At 45.1% G+C, this 25,321-nt stretch overlaps 1 protein-coding gene and 1 long non-coding RNA gene across 5 annotated transcripts in view; one reads left to right on the plus strand and one right to left on the minus strand.

Moving 5' to 3' along the window:
* The first annotated feature begins 175 nt into the window (after window positions 1-175).
* The window catches only part of PLXNA1 (plexin A1), a 303,518-nt gene continuing 278,372 nt past the window's right edge, over window positions 176-25,321 (plus strand). The window contains exon 1 of one of the 4 annotated variants that reach the window (XM_081852276.1): window positions 176-461. The gene's annotated coding sequence lies outside the window, so the exon portion shown is untranslated. Of the gene's footprint in view, window positions 462-1,056; window positions 1,272-25,321 lie in introns of those variants that run through there. The other 3 variants (XM_081852274.1, XM_081852277.1, XM_081852275.1) reach the window with 3 other exon arrangements.
* On the minus strand, window positions 22,550-23,920 carry LOC309337468. The gene is made up of 3 exons (XR_014154331.1): window positions 23,815-23,920; window positions 23,595-23,690; window positions 22,550-23,114 (listed from the first exon to the last, which is right to left on the minus strand). It is a non-coding gene; the product is annotated as an uncharacterized lncRNA (long non-coding RNA).

Consider the following 25,321-nt stretch of genomic DNA (forward strand, 5'->3'; position numbering starts at 1 on the left):
CGCCTCCTGCGGCACCCTCGGTTCTTCCGACAAGCCATTGCGAGCATCACCGCTTTTAAGGCTCCTCGGGCGGCATTGCCCCTTTAAGAGCGCGCCAGCCTACTTCGGCTTGCGGGCCTCCCCTCGCCTGCTCTTCATTCTCTTCTCTCCTCCTCCTCTCCTCTAGCGCGCCGGTCTGCACAGGTGTGGGCGCCCTCTAGAGGCCGAATCCGGGCGAGCCGAGCAGCGACTGCAGCCCCTTTTGAATGTGTCTCTCCGTCTGCCTCCCTGGGAAGTCAGATCGAGGCTGGAGTTCCATTGGAACCCTGCGCTGCATTCCTTTCCATTCATGCTGGGCAGCAGCGGCGGCGGCGGCGGCAGAAAAGCAAGTGGAGCGCGGAGCCCGGAGTTGCAGCGCGGGGGTTGTTCGGTGTGGAATGTAATCATGGCAGGCGCCTCCGAAGCAAGCTCCGATTCAAGCTGTAAGTCACCCCGTCTAACTTTCCTCTTTGAGGCTTTCCGTGGATACGTTTCTGGGGTGGGCATTTTTTTTGTATGTTTGTTTTGTTTGAAAAAAGCAAGCGATCGTTGCAGAGAGGAAGACGCGAAAGAGGTGGTTTGCATGGAGAGGATTGAGAGAGCGTAGCGAAACGCCTTTCTCCGCTTCCCTGGCTTAGCTCCGAGATAGTTGAGCCTCATTCAAGAGACACACACTCACAAAACACACACACACACGGGGAGATGTTCAGCCTTTCTTAGCTCGGAGGGAGCCTTTTCTGTTTTACTGGGGGCGAGGTGGTGGGGGGCAGAGATTTGCGGTTCCAGACGCGGCGAGAGACCCGCTTTCCATTTAGTTGATTTATTCCTTTCTTTTGCATGCGGGAGGAGAGAGGAGTTTGCTGGATTCTTTTGCTGGGTGGCATCGGCGGCGCCGACGCCACGGCGCTGCTATTATTTGGGGTGGTGGTGTCTTTGGTATGTGCGCTGTGTGTGCCGGGGAGATCGTAAAGTAGGGAAAGCGCGTGAGACGAGCACACACACACACGCACGAGCGCGCGCACACACACACACCAATGTGGCATGGGGGTGGGGTGAGAAAGGGGACCGGCTCATCGCTTGGCCAGAAACGCTAGCCCGGAATGGTGTGGTCGGAAGGCTTTTTCCCGAGGGGATCTCGGCATCAGGAAGAGCGAGAGAGGCTGCAAGGAAGCAGGGAAATGTGGCCGGCGAGGCAGGCTTGGAGCGGGAAGAGTTGACAATGAGACGCGGAGGAGCGCTGGCAATTAAAAAGTGTGCGTAGCGAACGCGGCACCTCGGCAGCCTTTGCGACGCGCGAGAGAAGGGCGTGTGTGCGCGCGTGGTTAGCGGCGGCCGTAGGGGCGGGTGGTGGAAACGGAATGGAAAGGACTGGAATGGATCCGCATGTGGTTGTAACAGCGACGCCAGCAAGAGATGCGCGGCGGGGAGGGAAAGCCGAGCGGGGGTGGAGGGCGGCGGCGGCCGAGCACGAGGAGCAGCAGCAGCGCTTCCTTGGAGAGCTTTGGAGGCACTAAAAATGTGCCGCCGCGCTGGTTCCGTGCATGCGGAGGTCTCTCTCTTTGCCTTTCTCCTCCCGCAAACACACCCCTCGGCACACCATGCCTGGGCGAAGGGGGGAAAGTAGGCAAGGACCGAGCTCGCTTGGAGGCGGCGGGGGGAGAAAACTGCAGCAGAGCTGAGCGAGGACGGCCGCCTGCGTGTGTGGCTGCGCGGGTGCAGCGTGGCGCTCCGACTGCCGCTTGCCAGCTCTTTCCGCATTTACCTTGCGCTTGTGGCTCCTGCCTGCCTCCGCCTTGCTGGGAGGGAGGGAGGGGGGCCGGCGCCTGGCGAGCGGCTCGGCAAGCCTGCTGTATTGCATCTTTTCCTTCCTTTTCTCCTTGGGGGTGTGCGGGGAGAGTGTGCGTGTGTGGGGAGAGAGAGAGAAGCTGGCTTTGGATAGATACTGTCTTTGCTGGCGAGGGGAGGGCAGCGGCTTCGCAGTGCGAAAAGTGACTCAACTCTCCAGTCATCCTCGTCGGCGCAATGAACCCGGTGGAGATGGTCGTGTCATTTCCACCAGCCGTTCCCCCTTGCTCCCTCTCTCGCTCTCCTGATTTGCAAAGGGGAAAAGTTTGATCGCAAAGATTTTTTATTATTATTACTATTTTCCTTTTATTGGGATGTCGGGGACGGTGGACCGCTGAGATCGGGCAGTTAGAGGACCCCCCCCCCAGGGCACAATCTTGCAACCCACAGCAAGTTTAAAGGGAGGGGGGATACCATTTTCTCCCCTAGCCTAGTTTTGGCGTCATTGCCCCAAGCCTGCTCGACCCTCTTCTCCCTAAATCCGTCCCTCATGGCGCCCGGAGTTGAAGAACTTTGCCTGGGAAGCGAGTCGTCCCTTTGGCTTGGGAAGAAGCCCCGTGAGCTTAGCGAGAGATGCCCCAGCCAAGCCGGAAGGGTCCCCGCGGGGCTGCCTGGCTGCTGTGAGGCAGGATGTCGGTACCCACACCTTGGTTCTCCTTGCCGCGAGGCTTTCCTCCACCCAGCCTGCTAGAGTTCCTCCTTCCAAAAGGAAACCGCTTTCTCCTTGCTTGTCAACTTCCTTAATGGGCAAGCAGGAGCTAATCTGGCCAGCCAGCAGTCCAGTGACTCCAACCCCACACTGCCCTCATTGGTATTAAGGGTGGCGGCTGCTGATGGGTCTTGTTGTATAGCCTAGTTCGTTAAGCAGAATAGCCCCCCCCTTTTTTCCTGCCCCCATCTGGTAATGAGAGAATCTGTGGACCAGGAGTGCTGTAAGAATTCAAGGAGCCTTTGCACAGCCCTTCGAAAAGCACGTAGCACCATATTATGGGTTATTCATTCATGAATTATTCTTGCTGATTATGGTGTAGTTTAGGAAAGGCTCCGAAGCTCTGCCACCCAACAGCAACCCTCCTTGCACCCAGATGATAAATATAGCTCTGTGGAGTGAATAAGAGAGGCTGTTGTGTGTTGTGTGTAGGTGTTACCCATAATGCATATGTATAAGCCTTTACATTAAACAAAAACTGGAGGTTGTAAACCACCCTGAACCCTTTCGGGAAGACAGGGTAAATGTCTAGGCAAATAATAAATTTGTTCAAATAAAAATAAGCCCATTTATACAGAGTGTAGCTCTTGCTTGCATATTTGCTTTTCAGAATTGCTTTCCTAGAACCACTGTTCTAGTTATTGGGTCCTCTGTACGTGTGTATGTGTGTGTGTGTGATACAGGTATAAAATCTGTGTCCAAAGCACACTTGCAAGGCTCCAGCATATTTGAGTGCAGGGCTTTGCAGACATTCAGATGTGGTCTGGGTCCAATCAATAAATGAATATTTGATCCTTTTTTTCGCCTTTGATTTTTTTTATGTGTGTGCATTCTTCCTTTCCATCTAGTGAAATTCTCTCTCATCACCTTAGCCGTGTGTTTATGCATATTGATTAAGCGTCTGGATTGACCAGCTCTGACTGGGGGATTGTGAAGCAAGGAGGGTATAGGCAGAATTTACATGAGGTCAGTAGTTACAGAATGAACCTAGTTAGGAATCTGGTAAATTAGGAAGAGGTGTGGGATTTAGCCTTTCTAGTTAAAAACCCTTTCCCCACTCCCTCATGCCCACGTGTTTTGAAGGAAGTATCCTCAATATCGTACAAATTAACATTTACAATAATCCTTTTAGAAACACAGCAGGAAGAAAAGTTCAGATCGAAAGCTGCCTTTAGGAAGTAGTTTCCCCCCTCCCTTAAGATGAAATCTGTAAGCAAACAGACTTCTTAGAATACAGTTGGTTATTGCCCTTTCAGTGGAATAAAAATTATTCATCCATTTTTTGTTGTTGCAATGATGGGGAAGAGGGATCTGCAAAGGATGAGCACAGGGCTATTGACTGCATCAAAGGTTATTCATTTGAAAACATCATTTCCCTCTGTATAGCATCTAATTGCTTCCTGAACAATCTCAAAGTCTTTTGTATGTACTCAGTGGGTAAAATGAGTGACTCGATATCTCTCTCTTAAGATACTGGTTGTGACCAAATTGTGCAGAGTGAGGAAATCAAAGCAAATTAGCAGGCCATCCCCCTACAACTTGCAGCTAGAGGCAGAGATAATTTCTTAAGTGGGTTATAAAGAGAAGAGGCTTAAAAATAAAATCTTCTGCTTCAGACTGTTTGCATAGTTCAACTTGTTTTATATTAGTAAATTACAGTGCTGGTGGTGCTGAGACAATATTGAGTCTGTGTGGGTGGGAAGGAAGTTTAGATCCAAAATATGTGATCGTGTAACAGAGCAAGACGCTGTGGGGAATGCTAGATGGTAATCCGCTGTGTTGCACTCTGGATCTGTATTTTTGTTTTGGATCCTGCTGATTCCTCCCTTTAACCTGATCTGCCTGTTTGGATTAAGATCCCATTGTGCCTAACATGCATGTATTCCTCTCTGGTAGATTTTGCAAAAACAATAGCCAGAGGGCAATTCTTGCTTTTCACAGTTGGATTACTGGGTGTTCTGTCCCATTTGTGTGATACCATAGCAAGCTTTTCAGGGACACTAAAACACCCCTCCTGCCAAATTAGAATGTGTATTAAACTATGTACTTACGTTCAGAATGTCCAATTGTTGATAACATTCCCTATTGAGATCTGGACTGCTTGTTCCACTAGCAAGTGCCATCGTTTTCAGATATTTAGGGGAGGGGCCGTCACTCCCCCATAGAGCACTTGCATTATATGTAAAAAGTCCCACCTTCAGTTCCTGGCATTTCTAAGTAAAGGGATCTTAAGTAGCAGTGCTTGGAAGCCCCTTTGCCTGAGATGCTGGAGAGCCAGAACTAGAAGTATTTATTTTCTACATTTATAGCCCACCTTATTTCCATCATGGTACTCAAGGTGGCATATGTTGAATTCATAAAGGTTGTCTCCCATCCACTGACCAGATGCACACCTGCTTCAGCATCATAGATGGACCAAGGGTTTGATTTAGTATAAAGCAGCTTTATATGTTCATGTAAAATGTTATTAATTTATCTTTAATAGAACGTTCAAAAATAGTATATTGAATGTAAACTTTATTTTTCTGGATCTCCCCACATCATTTTATTTTTTTAAAAACCAGTGTTCTCCCAACAAACAGTCATTTCCCACATGATAATCACATCATCAGATCTATTTACTTTGCTAAGCCAGTTGTTTCCATACAGTCACTCACTCAGTTTATTGATTTCACTTTATGAGAATTGTGGTTTTTACCTTGATCCTAAACATGCAAACAAATGCCACTGATTTCAGGTGAGTTTGTTTCTAACAAGTTAAGTGAAGGAGTGCAGCCTTAATTATTAGGAAATTTAATTTGTGTCTCTCTCTCTCTCTCTCTCTCTCTCTCTCTCTCACACACACACACACACACACACACAACTTAAATGCTGCCTAGCCTGGTGTGTGTGTGTGTCTCCTGCATGGTTACCAATTTTTAAAAAATAACTGCAGCTCACTCCTCTCCTCCCCTCCCCAGGGAGAGTTGGGGCTGGAATGGAAGGCAGTGCTAGAGGCCTTATGAGAACAGTGTGCATTTTGGGGAATTGGAGGCTATTAACGACTCCTGAACTGATGATGAATTCTGCGTTAGTTTATGCCCTCTGCCACTTGTGTTGGTAAGGGGGCTTGTTTCCTGCCTGAATGGAAGGTGTTCAGTTGAGGAACCTCACCTTTTTTTACTGAAGTAGGCAAATGCCCCCTGGAGTCAGTGTGAGTGCTGCTTGCAGGATGCAGTTATTGGCGTCACATCTGACTCAAATTTATTTTGAACCACATCACTATCCCTAACAGTCTCCTTTGTAATAGAACAAATGCACACAAAGCCCCAGAGGCACTAATTACCTATCCGAGATGCTTATACCAAGCCGACATCCATAGAAATTTAACTGCCCTGCAGTACATACGCAGTTATCCTCACAGTACCCCTGAAAGAGAGCACCATGCTATTATCTCTGTTTTATAAGTTGTGGAGTGAGATGCAAGAGTGTTGCTTTACCTTACTGGGGTGTTGTGAGGACAAACACCCACACCCACAACTGTAGACATTTGTGTACATCTGTTAATGCTCCTTTGCATTCACATTTCCTCCAGTCTTCAACCTTGCTGTCATATAATGGTAAAATACTAGGGGGACTTAGCCAAAGAGATAGAGAAATCAGTGGCAAGTAAAAACTAGACTGAGAAGTGTTGAGCCACCACAGTGGAACATATCCTGTGATTTACTTTTTGTTGGGCTTCCTCTGATTATGCAATAGATGTAATGCTTTGCAACTGACCTCCTGATGAGTGGCCTTCTGGAAGCATACAACACCCAGAGTTCAGCATCTTCACTAGCTTACTGTTATTTTCCAAGGGCAAACAAGGTGCATGGGATTGATGGGAATTGAAAACACCTAGAGGGCACCAGGTTGGGAAAGACTGCTCTATCACACAGGGGAGTGATTCCACCCTTTTATACATCATGATTGTGTTTGCTGCAGGTACGCTGGTGTTTTCTGAAGCAGTGAAATATGAATGACAGCTGCCCAACCTTTTGCACATGTTATCAGAAGGTCACTTTAAGGCACAACCTTGTGCATTCATTTGTATGGGTGTTAAGAACATGTGTCTGTTTGTGCTTCCCATGTCAGGGAAAACAATATAGTCTTGGTAAACATGGTTGCTGCCAAACATGGAGATTCTCTAAGATATACTAAGACATAAGTTTCTCTGATGACCCTGGGTTTTCCACTTTCTGCTCCAGTGTGTGCCACAATATGTGTGATTTCATGGGATTGTTTTTGCTACATCCATCACCCTACAATAAACATCTAGTGCAGTGGTGAACCTTACTTGCCTATAGTCTGATTGTGGTACGCCATATTCTGTGTGATGTGGGGCAGTGGTTAGTGGGAAATCTCCAGTCTGCTATGTGAAGCTTAATAGCCAGCTTTGGGTAAGTCACTTTCAGTCTACCTCACGGGTTTGTTGTGAGGTTTAAATGGGGGAAAGGCACAATACAAAATTTTAATGTTAAAGGTAAAGGGATTTGGTGGGAGGGAGGCAGAGTTGGGTTGTTCTTTGTTCTTAAAAGTACCTAACACTGCTTCCCTAGTGGGCAGAATGGGATCTTAAGTTATACAAAGGTAGGTTTCAGCTGAACCTTAGGAGAAATTAGTTGAGTCTAAGAGTAGTTCCAACAGTGAAACCAGTTACCTGATGATGAGCTCTGCCTCACTGGAGGTCTTCCAAGTAGAGGCTGGGCAGCCATCTCTTGGGGATGCCCTGGCCCTGAATTTCCTGCATTGAGCAAATGGCTGGACTAGATTGCCTACAAAGATCCCTCCAACTCTTGCGATTCCTCAGAGATGACCCGTAACGGTGGTGAAGTTTCACTGAAATACAGGTTTGCCCCACAAGTACCAATACTCCCCTGCAGTGTGTATCTGTAGGGGAGTGTTCTTGTGGGTTCAGTTCTAATGGATGACACTGAGGTATCACAAGTCTAGCCACTGCCCCACATGTTTGGAATAAGCGCCCTAGGATATGTCCCAGACTGTCACTGTTACTAAATAGTGGTAGCACGCAACTAGTGTTATGTTAAGTGACCTTCTGTCATGGGAATTGGTAGCAGTGAGAAAGGCATATGTGAGGGTGCTATTTGCTTTTGGATTTAATGGTGTTGCACATGGATTTTTCATTGTTGCCTATCTCTGATACCCAAGGCGATTCTTCTGGCAGCTGGCAGACTGTGAGTGCATATGCCTCGCTTTTGTGTGTGTAAACGCACACAACTTGTTCGTCCAGATATATTTGGGTGTGTTATTTGATCAAAAGCCTTTTGTGGTAGGATGTTGAAGTGGTGGATAAAAGGAAGGTGTACTTAGCAAATTCAGTTCATCTCAAGCGTGGGTAATGCCTTTTCATAAAGGATGTCTTTTGACCTGCTAAGAGGTGTGGGTCCAGTTTCACCCTGTGAAGAGCAGCCGCTCAGCACTTCTAGGGGCGGTCAATCCGTGTGTTTAGAAAAGAGCTAAAGAAACCACACTGCTCCTCATATAAAAAGCTCAGTCATGTCTGTGCATTTCCTCCTGGAGCAGCCATTACTTTTGGATGATGTGTTTCTGTTCCAGCTTGACCTTTGCTGCTGTTGCTTTTATGTCATCCCCTGTTCCCAGACCCTTTAAACCCCAGGCAAATGCCTTTTAGATACCGGAGAAACATTAACTGACCATCGAGAGTTTTGTTTAAAACAAGTAGTATATACGTTGGAGGTTTTCCTCATTTAGCAGGGGCACAGAAAGCACCTGCCCCAACCTCTCCTCTTTGTTCTCTGTGGAACAAAATGCTGAAATTCCCTTCCAGTTGCCTGAACAGTCACTGAACTTCAGATGTCAAACCTCAGCCTAAATTAAATGTAAAGGGTTTTCCTCCCTTCCACTTCTGGTGAGTGAAAATGCTAGATGATCTCATAATATTATGTAATTAAACTCCATAAGATTAGTTTTGTAAGTGATGACATTTTACAGCTGCCAATATTATCTGAGTCTTTTGTTTAAAGTATTTTCTCTTTGTAAACTCTGCGAGAGGAGCATTAAGTGGAAGGGATAGGCTGGGAGTGTTTGCAGTCCTCATTTACTATTGAGAACTGAGGAGTGTGTGCAGGCCCATGTGTTTTGTTGGCATCAGTTTGTCTTGGGAGACATTGGAAGAGTGAACCTTTGGAGGTGAAGGCAAAACGTTGGAGAGTTACCATGCCTGCTGTGGCTGTAGAGACTGACACGGGAGAGAGATGTTTTGTTGCAGCTGGGGCAGGTGAAGGCATCCAGTTGTGCTGCTGCAGATGCATCATGGCGTTCCTTCTCTCTGTGCCTCCTCTCAGTGGTCATTCCTCCTCTGGACACTACTGTGGATACACAATCTGACTGATAGTCAACAGGCGCTGCGGTTGTCTTCAAGGGATTGCCACATGGTGGGGTTAATGCTGCTAGCCTTTATGCTATGTTTGCAGACATCTTTGTATCACAGAGTTGGTCTGCCAATGGGCCTGGTGCCTGAAGCCAGCTCCCTGTAGATCCTTGGGGATCCTCTCATCTTCTATTCTGTGGACATGACCAAGCCAGCTTGGACAGAAGTGCGAACATGCTAGGAATGTAGTTGAGGAGAACGTGTCTCTTTGTTTGAGACTCTGTCCAGCTATGTGATGCCCAAAATCTTCCTGACGCAGCGCATGTAGAAGGTGTTGAGGTGCTGCTCCTGATGGGAGTGAGTTGCCCACATGGCCCTCGAAGCCATCCGCTGGAACTGTAGACTAAATTACTTGTTATATCCATTTGAGGACCTCTTCCTACTGTTCTGATACATTAAGGGATTTGGGGGGAGGGGAAGGAATACTCTGCAGAATCTGAAATCTTGTGTATTTTGCTTTTCTTCTGCCAAAGGGCTTACTGTAATACTTTACCCTGCCTCAGTGTGGCAAGGTAGAAACCACCTACAGAAGAGTGGAGTGCTCTGCGCTCCTCCCTCTCTCTCTCTCTCTCTCTCTCTCTCTTCTATCTATCTTTCTTGCTAGAGGTGGCAGGAGAGAGAGGGCAAAAGAGCTGATGGCAGTGGGGTGGGATGTTGAGTCAGGAGACACAGTTTCCACTTGTGGGCCTTTCTTTTGCCTCCTGCCTTGGCAGTTGCTCTTTTCTGTTCTCCAATCCTCCAGTGACTCCTGCTTGCTATAGAAACACCCACCCCCAATTTCTTGCAGAACATTGAAAATTCCTTTGCTACCGAGCAGCAATTTGCTCTCTGATGCCTGCTATTTCAGGTGACCATGAAGGATAGGTACGCACATAAATGCTTCTTAAATAGCCGCACTGGAAAACCCATTCTCTGGTCTTCACAGCCTCTTGGGTGGCATTGTTAGTACCTACGTTTGCCTGCCTGTATCACTGAGAGTAAAAACCTGTTGCTCTGATCCTGGATCAAAAACGCTGACTATTACTGCGTATGAAAGATGGACGTTCTACAAGGTGGCCTGCCGGGTAAAATCAGATTGGCTTTTGCTTGGTTCTCCGTAAACCTCTGTTGAAGTGGGCTGTTATCCATCCTCCCTCAGAGGTCCTCTGGAAATGCTATCATTTCTTTCCAGGGAGACGACTCTTTATTTCTGCCGAAAGCATTGCCTCCCACTTGGTGGCTGTGTCAGGCCCCGGAATGTATTTCAGCGCCAGGGCTTGGTCATGTCACAGGCAAAATAATACTAGATGTGTCTCTGAGGGTGCACAGAGTGCACTTCCCTCCCGCTGCCTGATTAGAACCCCCCTGCGTCTTTGACACAGTCTTGACTCTGCAGCTCCAGCTCTTCTCTTCAGCTCTTGCAGGAGCCCACTGTGCTAAGGCTGACAGCTTGCAGAGCAGCCTGTGGGCTCTCCCCCCCCCCCCCACTCCCTCCGCCCCGCTTTTCCTATCTCACACATCCAATCTGCTGGCCAAGTTGGCACTGAGACCGAGGAGAAGTAGTAATCCAATTTGGGCACTTTAACTGCACTTTGCTAACTGTGCCTCTGGCCAAAGCTTGGGAACTTTAATCTGCCTAATGACCTCGGCTTCAGGGACTGGGGGAACTGACTGACGGTCATTTGTTTTATTTATTTGCTTTTACTTTTCAATGGCTGTTGGGGGCAGGGTTGGAGGGAGGTGGATTTGACACAGGTGCTGAGGTTGCTAGGGCCCAGTTGCTGGTGTATGTGGCATCCTGCACAAGCCATAACTTTCCCTATAGCAGCAGAGAAATGTGGGACATTTTTTTGCAATTTAATTCTTTTTTTAGCATCGTTCTGTCTTGTTCTCCTCCTCACCTCGTATTTTTTTCATTTCATTTTTAAAAATCTTGTAGAGACAGCATCACCAGGCAAGTCAGTTTTGCAATATATTATTATTTTTCAGGAATGCTCAGCCAAGAAAAATAAAGTGCCTCTCTCTTCCTTTGGTTGCCTACTGTTTAATGTACAAAATACAGGGGTGGTAATTGCATTAAAATGTATATAATTATACCATAGGAAAAAAAGAAGTCTTGTTAATTGCACGGGTGTTTTGAACTGATAAGTGTTGAGTGATTCATGTTTTCTTAGGAGTTCACTAAAGCAGAGCTGTCCTCCACAATGGGAGAGGCTTGTTTTCATACGATTCAGAGACAGTGAACTAAACATAGAATCTGAGCTGACTTCACTATCGCCTAGGCCCACTGTGCCTTACTGGGCTCTTTGGAAACCGATCCTGCAAGATGCTGAGTGCCCAATCAGAAGTAAGTCCCACTGAGTTCAAAGGGGCTTACTCCCAAGTAACGGTCGATAGGATTTTGTTCTAAAGCATTCACACTCTCCTTTTTTAAACAAGAAAATAGGTTTGTGAAGCTAAATCCTAACAGCTAAAAACTAATTGCACATAACACTAAACTATGGTTTAGCACTATGTGGGTGAGCCTCAGCAAGCCTGGGGAAAGGGCGGGATTCAACTAATGAGTCCTGTCAGTAGAAGCCCTGTATAAAGACTTACGCTTGTGCAATGGGGCTCCCCCCGCAATACCCCATGAAATTGGCTCTGGGGGTTTGTTAGGCAAACACTTGGAACAGCATGTGGGGGGGAGGGGAAGAGGGGGCTCATTCCATCTGGCAAACCAAAATGAGGGAGTGATCGCCTTAGCAGGAAGTTGAATCCTTCCCAAAGCGATAGGAGGATTTCTGCCGAGGTCACTTTCATTTTCAAAGAATGTTGGCTTACATGTGTGAACCAGAAATGCTGATTTAAAACAAATGATGGTTGGTTGCTAAGCAAGCCAACTTCAAACCACGGGTTTGGCATTACATACTAGGACCCACCCTCTGTTTTTCCAGGCACTTTTCTCCTTAACTCCACTTACTTCCAACACCGCTGCTGGACTGGAAAATACCTGCAGCAAGGCAGTGCAATGAGATGAGAGGGGAGGGGAAAGTTTATCTTATTACGCGACCTTGCTCATTACACTACCTTGCAGGCAGACGCATGAACAAAGAAATGTGACTGCATCTGTCATATCTGGCTGGTCCCACAACACATACTTACATTTCCAAGGGAGCAGTCCCCTTGACAATAAAGGGATGGCTCTAGGATTGTCAGGGGATTAAAATGTGTTACTTGGTTAACTCTGGTTTTAAGTCAATTGCATGTAGAAACATTTGCATATTGCAGAATCTTGGTGAAGGTGCCTTTGGGAGGATTGTGGAGTAAACTGTTAGCTCATTTAAAATTGAATAAATGGATGCCACCTCTAATCTTTTGTAGAATAAGCCGGGGGAGAGGGAATGTAACAGACATAAAAACTGCTTTTAAAGAAGTTCAAGTTCCATCAGTGGTGTTTAAGATCAAGATTTAAAGGAGCATTGAAGTTTATTTCTGTTGAACATTGACAGCTTCAATTATTCCTGGCTTTTGTGGTTGGAGGGAATGGTGCATATCCAGCTTAGGATACGAGGAAAGAAACAATCCTTGAGCTACTTACCTGCAGTCATATTTCTATTAGGAGGGGGAAGATGATGCATGTTTGTATTGTTCAGAAGGTCCTTTAAGAGACCTGAGTCCCAAGATCTTTACTTGTTATCCATCAAGCAAAGCTCCACTGATTGACTGAAGGAAGGAGAGAGAAATGTTAATCTGTCTGCAGTGCTTTTTTTCTAAAATAAATGTTTAGGGGGTACTCTCATTTTCCTACTCATATTGAAATACTGCCCCTCAATGAGGCCAAACTTAGATTCACAAAATGTTTAGGGGTATGCGTCCCCCTGTGCTCCCCCGAAAAAGCACTGTGTTTATGAAGCTTTACTCAAGGGGTTGAGCAAACTTACTGCCCCTAGGATCGAATGTAATGATCAATGGGTTGGGGACTGCATGCAAGGGGGGGGGGGACAACTGGATAGCGATGTGGTGGGTTGGGCTTTTCCCCCCATCCCCTCCAAGCCCCTAGTGTCCTCCCCAAGAAACACATGATCAGGTACAGTCATACCTTGGTTTTGAAATAGCTTAGTTCTTGAACGTTTTGGCTCCCGAACGCTGCAAACCCAGAAGTGACTGTTCTGGTTTGTGAACTATTTTTGGAAGCCGAACATCTGATGCGGCTTACATAGTTTCCAATTGGCTGCAGGAGTTTCCAAACATTTTGGAAGTCGAACAAACTTGCGGAACGGATTCCGGTTCAACTTCCAAGGTACGACTGTATTCACAAATCCGCCTCACTGCCCCCATCAACACGTACCCAACGTTCCCTCCATCTCTCCACATAGAGGCCAGATCTTCTGAGTAAGGTTGCATAGGATTTCAGCTTACGTGTATTAGATTATTAAATGTATAATGTCAAGATGTTATAGTGAAAAGGATGAGAGACACTTTGTCTAGGAATAGCTCTCCCTGTGAAATCCTCTTGAGTTACTATGGTACATTTTTCACTCCTCTGCATGTCATTCCCCCTACCTTAGTCATTTTCATTCCTAGAAGTGCAGGCATATAAACAAGACTTTTTGCTTTGAGCGCTTTAGGCTCTGATCCTCAAAGCACTGCTGGGAGCTCCGTTGACTTGACCTGTTCTTCGGTGACATTGTTGTTTCCATCCCTGATGTTTCAAAAATGGGGTTGCCACCTCCGATGGGAGAACAAGCAAGACGTTCTCTCAGAAAGCCAAAAACCTGTTTTTCAGGCCAGTGCCTCCAGCAAAACTGAGGGGAGAAAAGAGGCAGTGAAACATGTCAGGGATTGGTGGAACTTTTTCCAAAATAGGAAGTGTTAAATTTTGTGTGCATGTTAGTATTTTAAACTTCTCTTGCGCAAGCCGCCGAGCTGTCTGCTTTTGGCAATGAGGCCCTTGGCTGAGCCCAGACTGATATAATGTGGGACAATCCTGGCCCCAGGATGCTTTCCCTACACTTTATTGATTGAAGGACGTGATAACTTGTGGCTTCCTTTCGGTTTGTGGAAATATGTGAGCATTCAAAAATACATGGTTCGTAATTGTACAGTGTATATATTTTTAATTGCATACCAGCTCCCACTTGTCACTGGTAAAGGCGGCTTTGAAAAACATGACAAAGTTTAAGACAGTCAAGAGGCTGTTGGGAAAACTGAGGAAACAAATAAGTGTTGTGGCCTGCAGAAAATTGGTGCCAGAGTCTCATGAAGCAGACGTCCCATAAGCTCACTATCCACAGTGCCTCCTTGTTCAGGGGATCATAGTGTGCTGTGACTGGGCCACACAGTCCAGTGGAATCCAGTGGTTGGGTTACAGCCACCTTTGTTAATGAGAACAGATCAATGGTTTGTAGGGCAAACGTTTAGCTGCATGACCACCACCAGTATTGCTGTGGTGTTTTCTGTGGCTGTCGTAATGTGTGGATGACATCCTCCTATGATTCTGCAGGTGTATTTAAAGATGCATGTTTACACGCATATGCTGTCCCATTTTCATATGCTTGCTGTGGAAAACAGTGTGCGTTGTTTTTATTAACACACCCTTCACCCTAAGGATCCGGGGGCAGGTCACAGAAATTAAAACACAACGTTAAAAACAGTTAAAAACAACTTGCAACACAAAAATAAGGTGGGTCCTAAAAACACTCAACTCAAGTGTCAAAAGCTGGGATAAAGAGGTGTGTCTTCAGTATTTGCCAAAAGCCACGTAATCAAGATGTTGCAAATATGCTTGGAGCTACATTAAGAAGCACCCCCACTTTAAATGCAATCCATGTTTTGTGTTTAAGGAGCCAAGTCCTGTCATTTAGACTGCCTTGATATTATGTGACTACGTGTGGCCTGTAGCAGTTATGAACATTTCAATAAATATGTTATGTGCTGATGCAACGTGAAATGGGCTGAATTTACACCTTAATGATCTTTGCTTGATTCAGCTTCTGTGCTTGTTTTAAGTCACATTAAAAGTAGCTTCTAGGGCTTAGAGAATGCATTGGCCATCTCTTCTTTAGCTCTGCCTTCCAGGAGTGGGATTCAGCTTCCCTAATTCTTATTGCCAGAGATTGCAGTGGCCGTTGTTGAATTGATGCCACTTGCTTTGGTCTCCCTTGTGATAAGGATAATATAATCCAAAAGCCTGGGGAGCAATCAGACCGCCTTTTAAAAAACTTTTGATTGCTGCATGGAAATTAAAATTGTCCATTAGCAAGGGAAGGTTATCGCTCTTTCCACCAGTTCTCTGGTTCCCCCCAGAGTGGTAGGGGGTTAATTTTGTGTGTGGAGGAGACCAGGAAGTGAAGGTTAGGGGCTGTGTAGAAATTCTAAGGCAGTTAATGGCAGGTTGCACAAAAGCAGGCAGGAGTGTGTGTGTGTGTGTGTGTGTGTGTGTGTGTGTGTGTGTAGAGCAGGTATGGGGAACCTGTTGCCCTCTGGATGCTGTTGCACTACAACTCCCATTAGCCTCAGCCAGCATGGCCCATGATTAGGGATGGTGGGAATTGTAGTTCACCAATATCTGAAGGGCTACTGGTTGCCCATCCCTGGTGCAGAGGATCTAGTTTCAAGTGGGGACTTGGGGGGACATTTGAGAGTTGCATCATAATTCATGAAATTCATTGCTGCAAGTTGTATAGGGGATGGCACTGACTTTAAATGGTTTTTCTAGTATGATGGTTCCACGCTACCTCCAGGGCCAGAGGCAGCATGCCAGTGAATACTAGTTGCAGGGGAGCAAAAAAAGCAGGAGAGGGCTGTCACTTTTGAGCCCTGATGGTGAGCTTCCTTCCTAGTGACAATTTTTGGGGCATAGCTATAAACAAGATGATAGACTTAATAGACCTTTGGCCTGATTTGGCAGAACTCTTCTTACATTCTGATCATAGAGATAACAGTATCTTTTAATCGGAACTGATTTGTGAACCATAAATGTTCACCCTGTTTTAAAGCACCTTGAGTTTCATGAGATCTTGGGAGGGCTGCTTGTGGTCTTCCTTTAAGAACACGGATGTATTGGGTCCATTTCTCCCATGGCCTTTGCATTCCCATGGAAGCCAGTCCGCATACATGGCATTTGCTGGGCTTCACTTGGATTCCTGTGTGCATGTCTGCTTTCATTGGCTACTCTTGGCCCTTTGGTGCCTGAGTGAAAAAGAGGCCTGTGTCACACTCTTGAAAAATAGTTTCCCTTCCCTTTGTTTTGTTTCTGTTGGAAGACTTTCAGACATTTTTTCCCTCCCTCCCCCCCCCCCCCCCCGCTTTCTGTGGTTCAGCGAGACTCCGGTTATCTCACTGCTTCCAGCTTTCCCAGGCTAGCTCCTCCTTAGGCAATTAAAAACTTTTGCTACATTGTGGGGCTTGGAACTTTGAAGTGAAAAGTGGATCCAAGCTCTCTTGAAATTTGGCCCTTCCTTCACTGCAGGCAGAAGCGTCTCGCACGTTGGCAAATCTGGAACAGGCTTCCAGCCAGAACAGAACAGAACAGGGTGGAAAGCTAGGGAGAGGAACCAGGCAGAGCGAAGTGCTTTATGCAGGGGCCAGGTAATAACTGAGGAGAAGAGGAAAAGCTTATCTCAGACTGAGACAGAGTTATTTTACTGGAACTTAAAATATGCCTTTCTGCGAAATGCAGCAGCAGTTTGTTCTCTGAAATGTTTAGAACAGAGCTAAAAAGAACCGAACTGGTTGTCTTGTGATGCAGCTGTACTGCCAGGTTTGAGGGGACCCTGGAGAAGATGCCCTCCTGGTAACCTTCCCCCCCCCCATACTATCATGGTTGTTTCCCTACCCTTCCACGGCACTGTCATGGCTACTCTGCATTTGCCTCCAACTTTCTCATATTCTACGGAAGGGCAGCTCCAAGGCAACCCTGCCTCCCATATCCATCTACCTCAACTCACCCTCATGGTCCTTACCTGGAGACCAGGCTGATGTGGTGAGTAGCCCATCTTGCTTGGAGGAACTGTAGCAGTCGCTCACTGCTGGAGATGAGGGGGAAAGAAGGGAGAGATGTCTCCATCTCAATGTAACCTGGGCATGGCCTTGCTTGGCGTTGGGCTACAGGTGGTCTGAGAAGTATACAACCAAAATGGAGCCCCCTCCATTTGAATCATTTCTCATGAGTTAGAGTGGCAGCGAACTCAGCCAGTTGGGCACCATCTTTTGGGGAATGGGGTCAATGAAGGCGATGTTGCTGTTCCAAAGTCTTAAAAAAAGATAAAGATAATTGATCATTGATCATCATCAATTAAATTGCTACACACCTGGTATACAGCAATTTTGGTATGCTTCGAATCGGTAAGTGCACTTAACTAGAAGCAAACTTCATTGGGATCAATGTAATGTGCCATGTAAAAACAAAACCTGGATATTGCAGCTGTTTCTATGCAGATTTTTGACCATGCATGGCAGGTTCAAGCCTATATGTCTCTTGACTTTCTTAAACATCCCATTCTTTTTCTGACCTTTCCAAACCAAGGCTGACAGTGGAGAAGAACTGCTAATGAGAGCAGTTCAGAATGGCTTGGGCCTTTGGGATATTGACTCCTCTAGCGGGGTTGTTATGGTAGGGACTGGTGAATGCTGCGGAGGCAAGCTGGGAAATGGGAGCAGAACCAGCTGGGCTGTAGCTGATCCCCTTCCTGTGCCCAGCTGTCTGGTGGTTATCTATAAAGGAGGGCAAGCAACTGATATTTGGAAGGGGAACACAGTTGTAATAAATACACTTTTTTCACTTGGGAATTGCCTGTATTTCATTTATTACTGTATTTATAGCCAGCATTTCCTCCATGATGGAGCTGAAGATGGTGGTGTTGATAGGGTTCTTAGGTTGTCTCCCATCTGTGCTGTGACCAGATCTAAACCTGCTTAACTTCAGCAAGATGGTTGCATCATGTGCCTTCAGGCCATGCCCCTATTGACTGTAGTTGACGTCTTCCTGCTTATATATGTAGTGCTGCTGGTAGCTCTTTTTTTTTGCCCAGCTCAGTGATGTCAAATTGTTTTACAATTTTTCCACATCTGCTAATTGCTAAATGGTATATTTGATGGCTGAGATGGCTTTTGAGTGCTTAGAAACCCCCAATCCCCCCCCCACTGATAGAACCAATGGTAACAATAAACCTGGATTTTGTTAGGAAAAAGCAACTGCAATATAAACAGCGTCTCTGAAATGCTAGCTAGAAACATATACAGGCTTATAAAATACCAACACTCCATGCAGATGATTAATAAATATCCCTCAGGATGGTTGAGTTTTTGTTTTTTGTTTTGGTTGGGTAACTGCAGTGATTTTACTGAGATGGGAGTGATGGAAGGTCTAAAATATGTCCGTTTGTTGATCTGGGGTGGTGCAAGGCACTCAAAATCCTCACAGGGCCAAAAGAAATAATAGGCTAAGTTGCTTGAGCACAAAGAATAAGCCAGAGCATTCCTAAGACTGCCTCTTTCCCCCTCCCCCTCCCCCTCCCCCTCCGCACTTTTTCCTTGTTTGCATCAAGAGCGACAGCCTGCAGGCGCTAGAAGAGGTTAATATCACAACTAGTTGAAATTCCATTGCCTGTGAGCTTGAATGGAATGGCAGGGCCCTGTTCAGATTCCCAGCCTCCGCCATGCTGTGGGGATCTGACTTCTCCAGGGACAGCTTTGTGTTGTGGTTCTTCCTGAGATTTTCTTGTTCCTTCACGATCTGATTCCAGACCCTGGAACTGTGCCAGATTATGCATCAGCCAAGCATGCCTCTGAAAAAAGAAAGAATGAAAGTGTGCAGGCACAGTTTGCCTCCCAGATCCCAAACCTTCAGTTCAAAAAGTAGATATTGTTCTCCTGAAGGCCATTCTTCCTCTGAAGCAGGTGGCTTACAAGAGGTTTTCCCATTTGAACCATGCCACATGTAACCATTAATTGCTTGCCTTTAAAAGATGGGGAACAGCGATTTTCACCAAGGTCACCCATTTTTACCCCTTGTGCTGGTGGTATAAAACTGGCAGGAGGATTCCTCTAGCACAGCCTGCTGTGATATCTCTGCTGGTGTGTAAATTCGCTATGAGGGCAGGATTGTGAACTCATCATTTTGCATTCTTTCGTGAGGGTTTTTGGTTGCAGTCCTATTCCGTCTGATAAGCATACCAAGGATGGAATCACATAAAATACCATTATACCATTTCATTTAATATTTAGTTATATTAAGATGATATTTGCACAGTTAAGGGGAATCTTGAGATGTAAGTAAGAAGTGCCCTTGAATAACTTATGTGAGGAAGCATGCCCCAGATAAGCAGGGCCTCTTTCACTGCTTATTTCTCTCAGTTATTTCAAAATGCTATACCCTGCTTTGTCTTTATAAAGGCAGCTAACATGTAAGGAAAAAAAAATTAGTACACACGAACAAAATGCCGGCATTTTAAATGAAGCAAATAAACAAGCCCAACACAAAAAAATGCCGGCATTTTAAATGAAGCAAATAAACAAGGCCAAGACTGCAACACTCCTGTGTGTATATAGGCATGTACTGAATCCATAAACCTAGGCAGAGTTGCTTCACAACTAGCACAGTGACCTGGTAGACTAGTAAACAAGACGGTGTGGTTTGCATATGTATGCCATATGTATGCGTATGTATGCTTCAGTAGAAAACCCTGGCATTTCCTGCAGAGGCCAGCTAGGCAAAGAGGGGAGGTCATTTTGGAATAACAGCTGAATTAATAACGTAGGTAACCTCTTAGTGTACCTTAGTATAGAAAGAGAACCCCTCTGCTTCTAATCAGTGGAGGCACTGTTTTCCATTCTTTAAGCATGACCGGTGATGGTGATGCTTGCTAGCTGTTGTTCTGCCTTCCAGCCATCCTCCCTCCCTGCCCCCATTTTCTTTGTTGCATGTTTGAAGGAACTGGAAATGACAGGAAGATGGTGATTGCTTCTGACAGATGTTTGGGGTATGATTTGTGTCACAAGGTGCCCAACGCTTGCCCTTGTTCTCCTGTCAGACTTCAGCAAAGCAAAGTCCTGTTGAAGGAAGGACCGGAGGATGGGGTGGGGAGGAATGCTGGCTCTGCCCTAGTTTGGAGACCATACCCTGCTGCTAGAGAGGTTATAGCAGCCCAGCTGTTTGGCAAAAGGTCAAGGCTGAAGATGCTCGCAAAGGAGCCGGAGTGGAGGGTACATTCAGAGAGCAGGCTTGCTGTATGCCGTGCAGATTGCAGTGCCAAAAACTTCTTCCTGCACCACAGCTGCCTGTTTTTCATCTGCCGTCTTCCCAAGGGGCATTCAGGCAAGCTGCCTCTATAGATCGGCTGTGTGTGTATACATAGGTACAGCATGTCTTGGCAAGCATGCCTGATGCCTCATGAGATACAATCTCTTAGGGCATAGGCTGTACTGTATCTTAATGATTCCTTGCATTCTGCAGTCAGTTTTTGCCATTGCAGCTGAAATTTACTTAAGTATAATATAAAGCAGATTACTTATCTTGTGGGACAACAAAGTATAAGGCATGAAGACAAAGCATCCCACCAAACCTAGTATCGGCTCTGAAATAAAATCTATAGTGCATACCCAGTAAGTCTTTTAAGCCACTGGAAAATGATGATTCTTAAAATGACCAATGGCAGGAGCTTCTGCATGAATTGCCTAATACTAGATGCTTCATATCTGTAATCTATACATATTTGCAAGATAGGCAAATGCAACCATTGCTTTAATTATCAGTTCATTCTTACTGGCCCAATAAAAATGTCACTTTCCCATGATATAAAACTACCCCTTGCTTAAAATGCTCTGCTATAAATATTCTGCAGTCTGTTGATGGCAGTGGTTGGAGGAGGAGCAAAGGAATATGGAAAGCAGGGGTCTATGTATGTGTTTGGCGGCAGAGGGAAATCAGGAGATCTGTGTTTATTTGGCTAGCACCCATTCATATTCAGACACCTTGGGAGACATATAGGATGGATACCTAATCCATAGCCAAAATTCCCCATTATCTCAGTGATTTCTTATTCCTAGTTGTTTAACAGCAGCAACAGTGGTGGGTGGTGGTGGGAATCCCTAGGAGGTGTTTTTTCTGTGCAGTGACTGTGAGTTGCATTCACAAATTCCTGGACTCATACTTTGTTTACCAAAGCCTGTATCTTTTGCTTCTGCTTGATGGATCTTAGGATTTCAGTAGAAAACAAAATAGATCCTGCAGGCCTTCAAGTCTTCTCACCTCCCAATTTTGAAGACAGCAAGGGAGATCAAGTGGCCGGATGTCATGTGCCTATTAAGTCCCATTATTTGTATGGCTTTTTCTCAATCTCATTTTTGTCTAGGTAGAATTATTCAAGTTTCCTGGATGCCATATACTTTTCCTTAAAAAAACTAGAATTGGCAGTCTTGGTGTGTGAGTGCATATTTTTCAGTGCTGTGAGGGTTGAAACAGTCTAGTGGCTAGAGGTTTGGGTTTGGCTGTGGGGAACTTGGGATCAAATCCTTCTCTTAGCTAGAGACTGTAATGATGGATCTTAAAGCAAGCCAAAATTTCTTATCCTAACTCCAGTAACTCCAAGGGTTGTTGTGAGGTAAAAGTGCTTCTCAGCTCCATAGAAGAAAGCTGGAATACAAACACAGCTAATAAAAATATAGTCAGCATAAAGTGTTGGAAGGAAATAGTATACAGTATACGTATGTGCATGTACTTTGTAGGAAAATTCTCTGGTACGGGATACCAACAAATCTTGCTTTGTCATTGGCTGCGCTTTTTTTACACACCTCATTGCTTTTTGCTAAAATTGCCAACCCTTTTATTGCAGAAGTACTATATACCAGGAGTATCTAGAACAGGGGTAGGCAACCTAAAGCCCGGGGGCCGGATGCGGCCCAATCGCTTTCTCAATCCAGTCTGCGGATGGTCTGGGAATCAGTGTGTTTTTACATGAGTAGAATGTGTCCTTTTATTTAAAATGCATCTCTGGGTTATTTGTGGGGCATAGGAATTCGTTCAATCCCCCCCCCCCCCCGTGGCTCGCAACATCAAGTACAGAAACAATTTGGCGTTCAGCATTCTGGTACTGTATTTAAGCTGTTCATGAGGATAATAAACTTCTGCCTGGTGAAGGGCAAGGCCTTCTTGGTGAAGTTGCAAGTGGGCTGAGATCGGTGCTGAGTCGCCTGAATCGGGTGAGAGAACTGAGGCTTGTTACTGAAGATTTCCAACTGAACATTTGTGTATAGAGGGAATAGTAGATACAACCTATAATATTAGAAAGAATAGTCTAGGAGCGGGGACATTTGTTAGGTTACTGAAGCCTCTCTTTGTGATAGAGTGGGGTGAGGGACTTCTGCTTTGTCACAGCCTATTTTATTGGATCACCTTCCCTTCTCATGCTTTTTTGTTCCTCCTCGCTGAGCACGGAAAGGGACACTGCTGAGTTGCCTGTCCAGTCCCTCTTTCCGCCACCCCTTCCCCCAGCTCTGGCCTACGGAAACTCTGCAAGAGGCTTCAGGAATTAGGTAGGGAACACTAAAGTGGAGGCAAAGTGGAGGAGAGGCTCTCTGCTGATCGCGTGACTAAAAGGTGAGAGGGTGAGTTCCTCTGGGAAGCTCTCGAAACTGCGGAATGTGTGGTTTTTTTTACGCAGAGGGAAAAGATTTCAGTTCAGACTGAAACTGCAAGGAATTCTCTTGTCCAAACAGAATAGCTGTCAGTAGGAAAGTTCTTGTCAAACACCCTGGCTTTGTTCTCCACACACACACACACACACACACACACAGCTTTCTAACATGCCTCATATATTTCTTAACTTGTCTGTCAGAAGGAACTCTGGCAGATTGTTTATTTATTAAGACTTTTGTAGTAGGAAGATGAGCATCCTGAAGACTCTCTCTCAGGGCTTGTTAACCAATAACTATATAGCTTGCCAATCAAATAAATAATAAAGATTTCAGAGGACCTCATAGTCTGTGGCTTGGCAGCTAATGAGACTGTGAGTTACAGTCCTTCTGTTGTCCTTGGATGAATTTATGTTGAGGGTAGAAACTGCACACTTATCTTTTTCCCTTTTACTGAGGCATGCTGCTGCCACTGGTGTAGCTGACTCATCTTACCAGATCAGTGATATTACTACTGGTCTGCCAATGAAAATAATTGATTAGTTATAATAATTAGCAGGTGCATATGCCCATATTACACTGATGTTGTTTGACTGTATGACCAAAGAAGTCCTAAATACTTTCATGCTTAATAGATGAGCAGAGGGCCAGAGACTCTCCAGCTAGTCCGCCTTCTCTTGCACATTTGTCCTGGGCTTAACCAGGGTGATGTTGACACTAACTTAAATCATAATTAATATTAAGCAAAGTTTGCTTTTAACCAGAATTTGAAATCTCGTTTAGTTGCCATAATGCACAAGAGTCTCAGGGAACCATCTGGTGAGGAAGAAAGCCTTTGGGTACTAGTTAATTTACTGCCATGTTATTAACAGAACCCTTATTTAAAGAGGCCTCGGGTCCTAATTTGAGGTGGTGTGCTATAAGTGTTGGTTGTTTTCTGCCCATTTCTCTCTCTCTCTCTCTCTCTCTCTCTGCTTGTGTGTGTTTATGTATGATTACCTGTGCTGTCTTCATTCAATATCTGTTCTCTTTTCACTCTGGAGAGTCATTCCTTTCCTGCTGCCTCTTGTTAATCTAATGGGCCTCATTGTTTCTCTGATAATGTAGAAGATTAGGATACTTTACTGCATGCCCTTTTAAAATGCTGCAGAATGACTTTTCTTTCAACTCAAACAGTTTGTCTTTCCAAACCCTCCTCTCAAAACCTGTTGTTCATTACCTGGACTATAAAACTTTGCTTGTACTGGTGCTGCATTGTTTGATAAGCAGAAGCCCAAGGCCTCCATAAATCCAGCCATCTGACACCTCTGTTCCTGTTATCATTAGACCACAGGTGCTGTCTGTGGAGATGAGACTACAAGTTCCAGCATGCAATGCCATAGTAATAAGTCACGATGGAGCACTGTATCCTAGTGTCCTTATATACTAAATTCTATATCAAGGTGGCATGTGAAGTGTCCATGAGCTGTGCTCTGTGGAATAACCACCATTGTGCGTCTTAGCAGGTGGTATAACCCTAGTCCATGCCTTGTTTCTTCTACTTCCTTCTTGCTGTTTCTAGGTCCCATTAATTAGGAGCAGGGGAAATGTGGCTGGACTACAACCTAAGTTTCTTTCAGAACAGTACCTTAGTTGTAATTGGCACAAACACCCAGTGAATCACAGTCAATAAAAATAAACAACAACAACAACAACAACAACACATTTTATTTATACCCCTCCTTCCCTGGCAAGAGCTGGGCTCAGGGCAGCTAACACCAGTAAAATTACAGTAAAAACATAATAGAAAAAAACACCCAATTTAAAATACAGGTTAAATGCAATTTAAAATGCAGCCTCATTTTAAAAGTAGCCCATAGATCAAAACCATAAGGGGAGGGAAACATAAGGATCAGACTGAGTCTAAACCAAAGGCCATGTGCCCATTGTTTAGGTTTCTTTGGATCCTGGTTTGAGTCCATTGCCTGAAAATACTGATTCAGTTTGTTTCTGTCTGATAAGTCTGTAGATGGGCCATTTGGTTGACTGTGTTAATGAATTTACATGTAGGCAAGTATTTTCTGAATTGCTGGTTTCCCTAGTTAACATCACAAGCCAGACCCTCCCCTACAATTTAAGTGTGTTCTTAGACTTTTAGTTTTGGGGACTCATAAGTTGGGGACTCATAAGTTACTCACAATGTATATTTTAAGCTTTTATTTCCCTGCCATCTTGAAAAGACTTTTAAATTAATGCTGTCATGCATTTAGATGTCATTAGTATCTGTAATGAAAAAACAAGTTATAGCAAGACTTGTGGTTAAATAAGCAGTGCTATAAGGAATATTATGTCTCTGGTAGATATCTGAAACAATCAGGCCTACTGTGACTTATCTTCACATGGAGCACAAGATAATAAAAACTTGTTGTGTTCCTGTTGAAAGTCTTGTTGTTAATGTGCTAGGTAGGCAAGTGTTGGAAGGTAGGTTGGACAATATGAAATCACATGCTTGTAATGAGTGGAGTTAAAACTTAGACATGGGGTCAAGTTATTTTTACTAATTTTATTTAAAACAATAATATAAGAAAACCAAATATCTCTGAAATTGGAAGTGTCTTACAGGGCAGTCTGTCTACATTTGACACCAGGCCAGCCTGTCAAGATACTTAGGAGTTTTCTGCATGACTTAATTTACACTAGAAAATCGGGACATTGAATTATTTTGTTCTTTTAAATGAGGAACACTG

The sequence above is a fragment of the Podarcis erhardii genome (genome assembly GCF_964252035.2).
Source record: "Podarcis erhardii genome assembly, chromosome: 2".
Classification (NCBI taxonomy): Eukaryota; Metazoa; Chordata; class Lepidosauria; order Squamata; family Lacertidae; genus Podarcis; species Podarcis erhardii.